This window comes from Carettochelys insculpta, chromosome 17 (assembly GCF_033958435.1).
Source record: "Carettochelys insculpta isolate YL-2023 chromosome 17, ASM3395843v1, whole genome shotgun sequence".
Taxonomy (NCBI): domain Eukaryota; kingdom Metazoa; phylum Chordata; order Testudines; family Carettochelyidae; genus Carettochelys; species Carettochelys insculpta.
The window spans coordinates 29,382,143-29,394,203 of NC_134153.1; positions in this window are offsets into that span (position 1 = coordinate 29,382,143).

Below are 12,061 nucleotides of genomic sequence, written 5' to 3' on the forward strand. Positions count from 1 at the left end.
TGCATGAAGCCTTTTTTTAGTTAGAAGCTGCACCAGCCGTGCTGCCTAAGATGTTCTAAACAATAAACCAATTGAAAATGTAGCCTTGAAGTGTATTTTTTAAAAAAGGGCTGACGCCAAAAGGACAGAGCTGGTGCAGTGTCATGTCCAAGAGCTCAGCTCGAAAACCACTTGCAGTGAAAAGAACAGACCCATCAATTCAGAGATCATTTTGTTCTCTCTAATTTGCACATCTCAAAAAAAAAATAAAAAATCCCACTTGTGAGCCCTCACTGGAGCAAGCGGCAACTCAAGATTTTGGGTTAAATAGTAACAGCAGCTCTCGCTTTGTGGCGAGCTATTAAAATGATCAAATCCTTGCTGCACACAGCAGGGGTGTTAAAAAGAGAACCCACAGCAGAGCTGCTGTGGTTCAGTGAAGTATTTGGACAAGGTGACCTCGCCAAGTGCACATTAGCCATATTATTGGCCAATAAACTGTCTCATTGCGTTATACATACACATGCCCCACATATTGAAGGAGAAGTTTAGCTTGATTATCAATGGGTGGATGAGCCAACAATTACTTTCATTATTGAATATCCTATTAATTATTCAGGAGGTGAATCAATTATTCATATCTCATTTAAGCTGGGGGGAAAACACTGCCTTTTGACAGTGCCATTTTCAGCATCTTTGGATACTCTGGTGATTGTGTCACTACAGGAAAGAATTATTTTAAATACACGCATTTGTCCAGAAGTGATCTTCCATGAGCCGTTCATTCGTAAATACAGATACAGCAGCAAAGGCTAAAGCTAGGTACCATCAACAATTTTGATGCCTTCTGGAGCCTCTCCCAGTTCATAATTATTGATTATTGTTTTAGTGGTGTGTGTTTTTGTACATACACTCATTCCAGTTCAAGCACACATCCCTATTCGGGTGACACGTGCTTAACATTGAGTTTTAAAGTGATGGGGATTTGAGCAAGTCTAAAGCTCAGCATATTCCTGAGTGGTGTTCTCCTGATTATGAATGGACTTAAAGATGTCTTTAAGTGTTTTTTTTAAATAAGGGTCTTACCACTAATACAGCCTCCAGAAATGATCCTAGGTATTGTTTTACATTAAAGCAAATCAGGTCCTGATGATGAAAGCTGTTCCATATGAGAATTTTCTGGGAAAAACAGGTTTAAACTGTTCATTCTAAATACCAGTAACAGCACATAGTACTTGAAAACAATATAAAACCCTTGATAAAATCTGTTTCCATGCTACCCAGAGCAGTCATGTTAGCAAATTTTTAAAGATGCCTAACAAAGCAGATAGGTGTCTGTGCACTTATGTGAATCCCATAAGGTACCTAACTCCCAATATGTGTAACGGTAGTTCCCATGGGGGTTAGACACCTAAACACTTGAGCTTTTCTGGAGAATGAAGTCTCTGAGCCGTAACTGCCCATCTATAAAATGGGGATATTATTCCTTTCCTTTCGCCTACCCTTTGTTTGACTTGTCCATTTCAATTGTAAATTCTTCTGGTCCCAGGCTGTGTGTCTGTAAAGCACCAGGCACAATGCAGTTTGGAGCCTGAATGGGTCTTCTCTTGCAATGCATAGAAAGAGTGGTAAGTCTGTCATCAATTTGCCATGCCAACAGTATGGAAAGGCCAAAGTCTGAAAACTCTGCCACAACATAGGTGACAAAAGTGCTGTCTGAGACAGTGCCAGCTGGCAGCAGCCAGTGGAAGTACAGAGGGACAGAAGTGAGTAACAACTTTTGGTTTGCTTGCAATAAATGGGTCCCAAGGACATTTGGCTTCAGGGGATGCACCTTCCATATTGCTCTCCTATGTGGTTGCTTGTTTTATATTCCTCTAACCCTTCGGGCTGTCCCTCTAGTAATTTTTATTTTGCATAAGGCAGAAAAAAGACACCATTTTGAAAACAAATTGTCAATTACCGAATGATCAAGCCTTCCATTTGTTTGTTAGATTGGCTCTCAAATAGTCCAATTAATTATAACTGAGCTAATTATTAAGATACACTGGTAGACATCTTCTCTTTCAGATGGAAGGAGAGAGTCTTTCCCTCTGCTGTGCTGTCACAATTGCAGGCTTATCCAATAGAGCGATTTATCTCTGTCAAGCAAGTAAAATGATCATGCCAATTAAATCACACAAGTAATTGCTGTTGTATCCCCATGGAATCCCCTCTGCATATTCAGGTGGAATATGAATGAGGGAAGGCCAGAGGAGAGTGGCTGAGGCTAGGTGGAAATTTGAGCCCCTTGTAATTGGATCAGCACAATAGTGATCAAGGGCACAGCCGATCCGCCCATGTGGCCAAATCCACAGGTACTCGTAAAAGCACATTCATCTCCCTAAAAGGAGGAAATGGTCCTGCCTGAAATAGAATTGTCACTGTGGAATTCTTGGTAATTGGAGCATCACGGAGACAGTCACTTTCATAGCCTGACTGCCCCTCTCGTTTTCTTTTCTCCTTCCTCTGCTTCACTATAGTATCCCACCTCTGGCTACTGGTACTGCTTCTCTGCTTGTGGCAGAGGAGCCAGTCAAAGCCTATGAAGCATGAGCTCCTGAGCCTCACATCTAATTCACCACACAGAGGGTGTGCTGCAGTGCAAAGGGTTGCCAAGGCAGGAATCAGACTATGCAGATAGGTGTGCAAAGGCACACCCCATATGAACTCTGCATATGCATGTGTGTATATACAGACACACTGCATAGTATAAAAACATATATGTCTATCTGTTATAGTGTGTGCGTGTGTGTGTCTGTGCGCGCGCATCTCTCTGTATCAGGAGTGGGCAAGATACAACCCATGGACCAAATCCAGCTCACCTAGCCGCCAGATCTGGCTCTTGGTCCACCCCGCTGGGACCCTCAGGCACACAGCAGGAAGTCATTTAAAGCAGCATGGGGATGTCCTGTGCTACTTGAGGCAGCTTCCTGCTCCACGTAGCTCTTGGCTCTGGACCCAGAGGGAGGCGGAGGCTTTGCATGCTGCTCCCACCCCTTAGCAAAAAATTGTCTGCTCATTGGCTGGTTTCTGGCCAATAGGAGCGCAGAGATTTTGCTGGGGGTGGGAGCAGCACACAAAGCTTCCCCCTCCCCTTCGTGCCTGGCGCAGAGAGCCGCATGGAGTCAGGTTGACTGATCTGGGGTTGCAGCAGGCAGAGAGCCAGCCTCAAACAGCTGCTAGCAGGGAGCCACCTAGGCAAGCAGTCTCACCCCAAGCCTGCCTCTGGCACCCCAGCTGCTCCCTCCCCCCCAACTCCCTTTTCCAAGATACCACCAAACCCTCGGCATCTTCCCTCCCTCAGGCCACAGCTCCCTCCCAGACTCTGCACCCCTTCCTACATACCTCCCTTCCACAGGCCAGTATCCACTCCTGCACTCATATCCCCTTCCAGGCCCTGCCTCCCAGTCCCCTGCCTCAGGTTACAACCCCCTCTTTTAGTCAAACTCCTTCTCAGATTCTCCCCCACCCCCACTCCTCCCTGCATTCCAGTCTGTTACCGCAAGCTCCCTTCTACACCCAACTTCTAGCCTAGACTTCATACCCCCTCTATAAACAAGTGCAGTATCTGGCCACTTATCAAAATCCCTGCATGCCCCCCCATTAAAACTTGTGGCCCAGCCCACTCTACGTATAGGCACACTCACCCGCAAACAACTACAGGTTGAACCCCTCTAATCCATCATTCTCTGTTTCAGCAACATCTGTAGCCTCGCATGATTTTAATTACCAGAAGACCACTTATCATGGGCATGGCCAAGATTCCTGCAGTCCCATAAAATTTGTTTCCAGCCACCAGTCCTGGCTCTCAGTGCTCTGTGCTGTTTTTCAGCTCTAATTTACTCCTAAATGTCCTCTAAGAGCCCAGTAAGCAGTGTAAATGTTGGTAATGCAGCTAAATAATATTGACCCCCTGGGGCTTGACAAATTCTCTAGTTTGGCACCAGTCATGTCCCAGGGGTGCCAGACTAGAGAACTTCAACCTGTGCAGGGAAGCTCTGAAAGACAATTAGTACAGAAGAGGTTAACTTTGCACAATCCGAAGTAACCACTATTGCTGGTAAGTAAATGTCCCTGCCTCTTGCTCCTTGCCTGCCACATAATATTACTAGTAAATGCTTCTGTTCGTGGACAGACACCACACCAAGAGGACAGAGCAGGCTAACCCAATCTTGGCTCTTATTCAATTAAACACCACAAATGTGAATGTGTAACCTTGTTAATATCACGTTTATTAGAGGGAAGGGGAACAGAAAATGAAGATATACTTCATGTTATTGCTAATTAGAAAAATTGAGCCTTTGCATCTGTGTAATGCAGAGCAACATGTGGTGTTAACAGATGTGAACTCATTACACAGCTGCATCAAAAGAAATTGTGCTGCAGTAATGACAAAAAATCTCAAAATCAGTTTTCTCCAGATAGGAGTCAAATACGTCACCCTCACACTGGTTTCCCGTTTTTCTTACTGTCTCACTTTAGGACCAGGGATGCCAAGTAGGCCTATGGCAGGGCCAGGTGAAGACCAATTCCATTCTTAAAGACAAATCCCAGTCTCAAAGACCCCTAAAACCTACTGTCAAAATGTAGTAGATATTCCCTTTAGGAACAACTCTGTTTCTGTTGTTGTCTAGCTATCATACGGCATTCAGAGGCCCCAGATGGAGGAAGGCCCTAATGTGCTAGGTGCTATGCAAATAGAATAAAAGACATGCCTACCCCAAATTACATATTTACTGTATGTCTTTTCTTTATTTTTGAAGGACTATATGCACAGAAACTGGATATTTTTTAAAAAATTGCTACATCTCCACCTTCTGATTATTCTTCAACTGAACTCATAGAGGTCAACCAGCTCATCCCATGGCAAGAGAGGAGAGTTGAAAATCTGTGCCTCCCACATGCAGTGGCTGACAGAGGTTGGTTTGCCTCCACAGCTCAAACTAAGGGCAGATCTAGACTACAGGGACAAGCCACTCTAAGTTACATTAAGAGCATAACTTAAATTGACATAGCTTAGATCTACTCATCACAGGGTTCACACAACACTAGGTCAACAGAAGAAACATTTTCATCAATTCCCTTATTCAATTAATTCTGGTAGAGTACTGGAGTTGACAGGAGCATGATCAGCAGTTGACTTAGTGAGGCTTCACTAGCTCCACTAAATCAACCTCTGGGGAATTGATCACTGCAGCATCAATCCACCCCCCAGAGTGGTGACATACCCTCAGGACGCTCTCAGAGGGCTGCAATAAGGATAGAACAGATTCTGTGAAGACTTGTTTTGATCATGCCTAACTATGCTGTGAAGAAATTCCAGGACCAGTTTCATATAATAACTCACCACCAAAACCTGACCATTTAATATACTGGGTACTGGGGTTGGTGCAGACCTGCCCATGGAGTAAGGGAGCTGTATCCATATCCCAAACCTCCCTTCCTCATACTAGATGGAGGAGAAAAGTAGTCCAGAAAATAGACTCTCCAAGGGTGAGAAATCTGAACATCAGTCTAGCCACTTAAAACCCAACACACTTGTCTCAGTAGACTTTAAATGTGAAGACTAGTGTATTAGTTGCAACAATATATGGTCTTTTTTTTTCTGTTCCAAAGTACTTCTAGCCAGTCAATACATAGCTGGCAGCCCGTACAAAAGTGCCCCATCTGAAATAAACTCTGAGACAATTAATACTTAGAATCATAGAATCACAGAGCACTAGAACTGGGAGGGACCTCAAGAGCTCATCGAGTCCAGTTCCGTGCCCTCTCAGCAGGACTAAGCACCATCTAGACCATCCCCGATAGGTACGTACTTAACCTGTTCTTAAAAAATCTCCAATGAGATTTCAATTGTCAAATTATAATAATGTGCCAAGCACATACCTGACACTGAATTTTAAGTATTATTTGTATTGTTCTGAAACATGCAGGAGTAAAGATGGCTAACAGTGGTCCCTCAGTGACTGTCCAAAAAGTGAGAGGCTGCTATCCTAGTGAATTTAAATATAAGGTTCCAATTCAGCAAAGTGCATGGTTCAGTGTTTTGCCAAAACAATATCTAAATGAATAAACTTACGTACTGAATGTTTTATTGGGAAAAAATTCTTCAAATATTCTCCCACCTGCTGAAATGTTCCAAGAAATATTTTTTCATTGTAAAAGTATGGCTGGGGAGCATGACATGGGCTCTCTAGAAAAGCCCTTAATTTGCAGTTATGTGGGCCAATGTGGAAAATGCAGATTAATAAGTATTTAGCATAAGCTACCCTGTCTGGTTATATCTGTTGCCCTAAACAAGTTATCAAGATGTCTTTACTTCCCCTTCTTTGTACTGTTTGGACATCCCATAACTTTATGTGAGGCTGCTGAGGCTCTTGTGCTGCTGTATGTTTAGTTTTGTAGATTTCAGGGTCACTTTCCTTGTGGTCTCTCTTAAGCGAAATCACAAAAGCAATTTAAAATCACTTAAGCAAATCATGAAAAATGCAATATGGGGAAAAGGTTGTGAATAATGTTTAGCCTAAAGCAGCACAAACAAAGGAAAACAAAACAGCAGACATTTAACACTTTAAAGACTAACAAAATGATTTATTTGGTGATGAGCTTTCGCAGGACAGACCCACTTCATCAGATCAATAGCATTACCAGTACAGAGTGACATCTATAAGTACAACGATCCAAAAATAAACTCTGAAAGAATTCCACAGAGATTGTAACACCCTTCATCCTACCATCAATCTCAGCCTTGACTATTCCACATGAGAAGTAAGTTTCCTGGACACTACAGTACAAATCACTGATGGCCACATTGACACCACTCTCTGCCGGAAACCCACTGACTGCTACACTTACCTACAAGCCTCCAGCTTCCATCCAGCACACATCACACAATCCGTCATTTATAGTCAAGCCCTTAGATTCAGTCGCATCTGCTCTGATCCTACTGACAGAAACTGAAAACTTCAAGACTTCTGCCAAGCATTTATAAAAGTTAATTACATACCGGGAGAAGTAAAAAAACAGATTGACAGGGCCACATGAATACCCAGAAACCAGCTATTTCCAGAAAGGCCCAAGAAAATCAATAACAGAACACCACTTGTCATCACCTATAGCCCCCAGCTCAAACTACTACAACGCATCACTAAAAACCTACAACCTATTCTAGATCATGATGCTGCACTCCGGAAGGCCCTAGGTGACAGGAGGCCTGTCCTCTCCTATAGACAACTGCCTAACCTAAGAAAGATTCTCACTAGAAATCACAGGCTACACCACAGGAATACAAATCGTGGAACTTTTCCTTGCAACAAACCCCACTGCCAACTTTGTCCACATATTTATTCTAGAGATACCATCACTGGACTTTACCATGTTAGTTACAAGATCAAGGGCACATTCTTGTGTACTTTGACCAATATTATATATTCCATTATGTGCCAACAATGCCCCTCTACAATGTACATAGGACAGACTAAGCAAACGCTTCACCAAAGAAAGAATGGGCACAGAGCAGACATCAAGAATCTCAACATATGCAAGCTGGTCAGTGAACACTTCAGTGGAGTGGGCCATTCTGTTAAAGCCCTGAAAATTTGTGTCTTAGAACAAAGAGACTTTAAAAACAGATTACATAGAGAAAGTGAGTCTGTTCTGGTCTGGCTATGGTCTGAAGAAGTGGGTCTGTCCCACAAAAGCTCACCTAATAAACTATTTTGCTAGTCTTTAAAGTGCTCCTTGACTGCTTTTTGTTTACATAGAGAAAGCTGTGAATTGGAGTTCATATTCAAATTTGACACATTACCACTTGGTATGAACAGAGACAACAAATACCTCACACATTACAAGGACTGCTTCCATTTCTTTGATGCTCGTAATTGTCTCAGGCAAGACAGTTAACATCCCCCCACCCTTCACCCCTTCCTTCAGTCCCATGAACTAGATTTGTCAGTTTTATTGCAATTGTTTTGGACCTCGGTATTTATTGATGCCAGTCTGTACTGGAAACGCTATTGATCTGATGAAGTGGTTTTGTCCCATGAAAGCTCATCACTGAATAAATCATTTGGTTAGTCTTTAAAGTGCTATATTTCTGCTGTTTTGTTTTGACTGAATACAGACTAACACAGCTACCTCTCAGTTACTATACAATAAAAGGAGCAACTGTGTTTCCCTTTGAGTCCTTTCCCTCAATCTGTCTGATTGCTTCCTCTGTCTTGGTTTTGTGCTGAAACTTGTCGCAACAGCAAGATACTATAACAGTCTTTTAACATCTCTCAAGGTAAGGTAAAGGAGTTTCTTTGAGAATTCAAGACATAGAGTTGCATCAGTGATATAATGGGTGGTAAACAATAATTCAATGAAACCTAGCTCCTTATCAAGAGACTACCTGCTGAAACAAAATAAACATCAATCTGTTCTTGGTGAACATTATAGTCAGCTTTATTCTGATCACTTCCAATTTTGCTCTGTATGGGTCATTATGCCTTAGTGGCACAGCATCAGAATTGGCTGGGGACTACCTGGAAGTTATGGCCAAGTGTAAGTGGTGAGCTACTGCAAAGTCTTCAGAGATGGTTTCCTCCATTGTATGCCCTTTATGCTAACCCCCATGGTTACAATCAGGGATTTGTGATATGTTTCTTATGCCATAGAATATAGTTTCTTATTTCCCTGGGAACAACTTTCTTATGGCCACAAACAAGCTTTTTCAACCTTCCTCAAGCCCTTCATTAGCATGACACTAGCTCTCCCTGTCCAGTTCTACTAGTTGAGCAAGTGATCATATTGGACCAAATTCTTGCTGGAGGAAATTATCAGTCTGGAAAATTGTGTTGAGGTCAACACCATCTATTCTGGCACTTTCTGAATAGAAATTTGTTTTTCTCTTATAATGAATATTTTGACTGACTCAAAACAAAGTAGTTGGCCTTTTTTTGAAAATTTTGCTTCACAAGAATTGTCTAAATTTTGTTTTCTTTCCAGGGGTGCATAAAAAAACCTTTCGAAGTCACAGAATTTCCCATTGAACAGTAGTTCCAGTTCCTGCAGAGCTTCTTTGGATACATAGCAAAGTCTTGGTTTCTATTATTATGTTTCACTGTCATCACCCCACCCCTCATTTTTCTTTATCTCCTATCTCCCTTTTGCTTCCTTTCTTCCATAGCCCACACCCCTATCTGAGTGTCATTACCTCCTTGTGTTCCCAGTCTTGTCATAAGGAGGCCTTCTCCCCAAGCCCTTTTAGAAGACAAAAGCATTCAAATAAAGGGCAACATGAAGAGGAGCAGTCCAAAGTTGTATCTAGAGCAGATGAGTAAGACCCAGAAGGAAAACTCTTTGAAGAAATCAAACCTGAGAAAGTAAGAATTTTGAATGGAAATGGAAGCTTCCTCTATGTTATCCAGATTCACCTTTTAAAATGAATTTTAGAACAGAAGTTTCAAACCTCTTGGGTAGGAACTGACCACCAACAGAACCCAACAGCTTGGCCCAGATTTTCAGATGAACCTCTCCAGTCCAGCATGCTCTCATCTGGCAGCATCCATAGTTCGGCATGACTTTTAGTTAGCCTGCAAATTCTCGGGTTCAGCACTGGTCAAGTCCCAAGAGTGCTGGACAAGAGAGGTTCAACCTGTAGTGGTTTGGGTTTCTCAGTTGTTAGGTGCCAGAGCTGAGACAACCTAAAGGGGCCAGATATTCTGAAGGGTTCCACACTTTCAGAAAATCATGCTCTTTCAGGGTATCTCAAATTGGACACGCAAGCCCAGTGGCAACAAAAAAAGCCACTAGTGGCTTTTGAAATCTTGTGGCTTTTTAGCTACATTGTGAAAAGACTGACCTCATGTTTTTTGGTCAAGCCAGGTGCTTCCAATAGATCTGCTGCAGAATCCACTTCCACTGCAGTCTCTCCACAAGAGGACAGAACTGACAGTGTCTCTAAGTGGGTGACATTCGTTTCTATGGCATAGAAGACCCCCTTCGTACCCTGCTAAATATAAGATTGATCCTTTGAAGCCACAAATTTGTTCTTAGAAAAACAGCATGAAAGTAGCATTTCCATTTGCAACATATGGACAGTATGTGCAAGAGGAAGAGAAACACTAGTGCTAGTGACAGAATCTGTGTGTAGTGGAGATAGGAGGTTTTGAGCAGATTATGTGAATTGTGTCACCCAAAAGCCCTGATAGATTGAAGGTAATGTGGTGTTACAGAAAAGACAGTTGTATTCCCCCTGTGGGAGATTCTATTTGATATCCTTACTATGGTATCAGAATGGTGCTTCATTGCTAGCTAATGGAGCACTGAATCCCTGAAGCAACTAGTGGGGTCATGAAAAAGAGAGCTGGTAAGATGGCCCAGAGGGGAGACCTTCTCTCCAGAAACTACTCAATAAATGCTTTTAACGTACCTTTAAAAAATCTCATGAAACTTATGCATGATATTAACTTTTCTCACATTTTCAATTAGCCCAAATGATCCTGTTAAAAGCTATTAATAAACCACCTTTAGCTGAGGGCATGTATGCCACCTGTTTGTAGCAAGAAGACAAGCCAGCTCTGGTGGAGTGAAAGCGTCAGTGAAAAATTAACTGCCTGAAATTAACTTGAAGCATCCAAGTGATTAAACCGTTGTGCTGTGATTGTGTACGATGCTCCCTTTCTTCAGCAATTAAGGCTGTATTGATCTGATAATGTGAGGAAAGGCACTGGCAAAGTAACACTCATTCAGACTGCCATAATGAAGACTGATCATCTTTTGTTCCAGAGCACGAGACATTTAGCAGGAGGGAATGCTTGTAGACAGGGTCCCATCATGCTATTTTGTCTCACCTCCCTGCCCTCCCCTATCTCCTACATCAATGGACTCACACACGGGAGGGTGACCTGAAGGAGTCCTACTCGTTATCAAGTGACTGTCAAAAGACGACAACATGAACACTTTGTTTCTTTTATTTTGAACAGATGTTTGATCAAAGACTAAACTGACTTCATGTTCCGCCATAACAGTTTCAGATGGTGTCTATATTTTCCCCAATCTATCATCTTAAACAAAGCAGATTTTGCATTTGGTGCCCACTCAAATAAGCAGCGAGAAGAAAGAGATAGAAGGGTGATCAGCATGGCTGAAAATGCACAACCACTCATGTTGAAAAGCATTCTTACCCACCACCACATACCCATCCTCAGTTGTGGAGGGCCCACAGCTCTCACTGACTGGAGTATTTGGGGCTAATGAAAATCAGGCCAAATTATTAGCAGAAATGAACATTTCCCAGGACAGTTCTTTGGATTTCCAAGATTTCTACTTCACTTATTGTCCCTTGCAATGTGCTAACTAGTTATGCTAAAGAATCTATTCCATCTCGTATTTAGCTATAACCTGGGTATCTTTCCTAGACCTGAAGAGGAGCTCTCTGTAGCTTGAAAAAGTTGTCTTTCTCACCAACAGAAGTTGGTCCAACAAAAGATATTGCCTCACCCTCCTTGTCTCTACAAAGTTTCTCATGCAATTCATCACTAGCTCCTGAATTGGGCCAGGCTGGCTTACCAACGTTCTTAGGACGTAACTGTATTAAGGGACAAATCCCATAGCTTTACATTGGATCCAACAGAGTCTTTCCATTAGCTTCAGTGGGCATTGGATTAGAAACTAGGTGTAAATATCTTGCTAAAGGTATTTCCTGGAACATCTGAACACCTGAAAGTCTTACATCCATGTCCAACAGGTGTCCCAGGTATTTTACAAGGTGTTGGTTGTATCAGTCAGTTGCAACATCTATGAAGAAGTCTTCAGCAAAGGTCCAGGTGAACTAGTACAGTCTGTAATAGTTTTGGCATCATGTGGACAGTAAGCACACGTGTTGCCATGGTACCAGTTCAGCCAGTCGCCTTTTCTCTCTCCTACATTCTCTCTCTCCCACATTGCAGTTTGTTATGTTTGGGGATCACCTCAAAAGCCTCTAATGTTGGCGGTTATGTAGGGATAGATGCCTCAGGGGTATTAGAGTGCCCTGGTAGCATCTGTGGTGGTAACG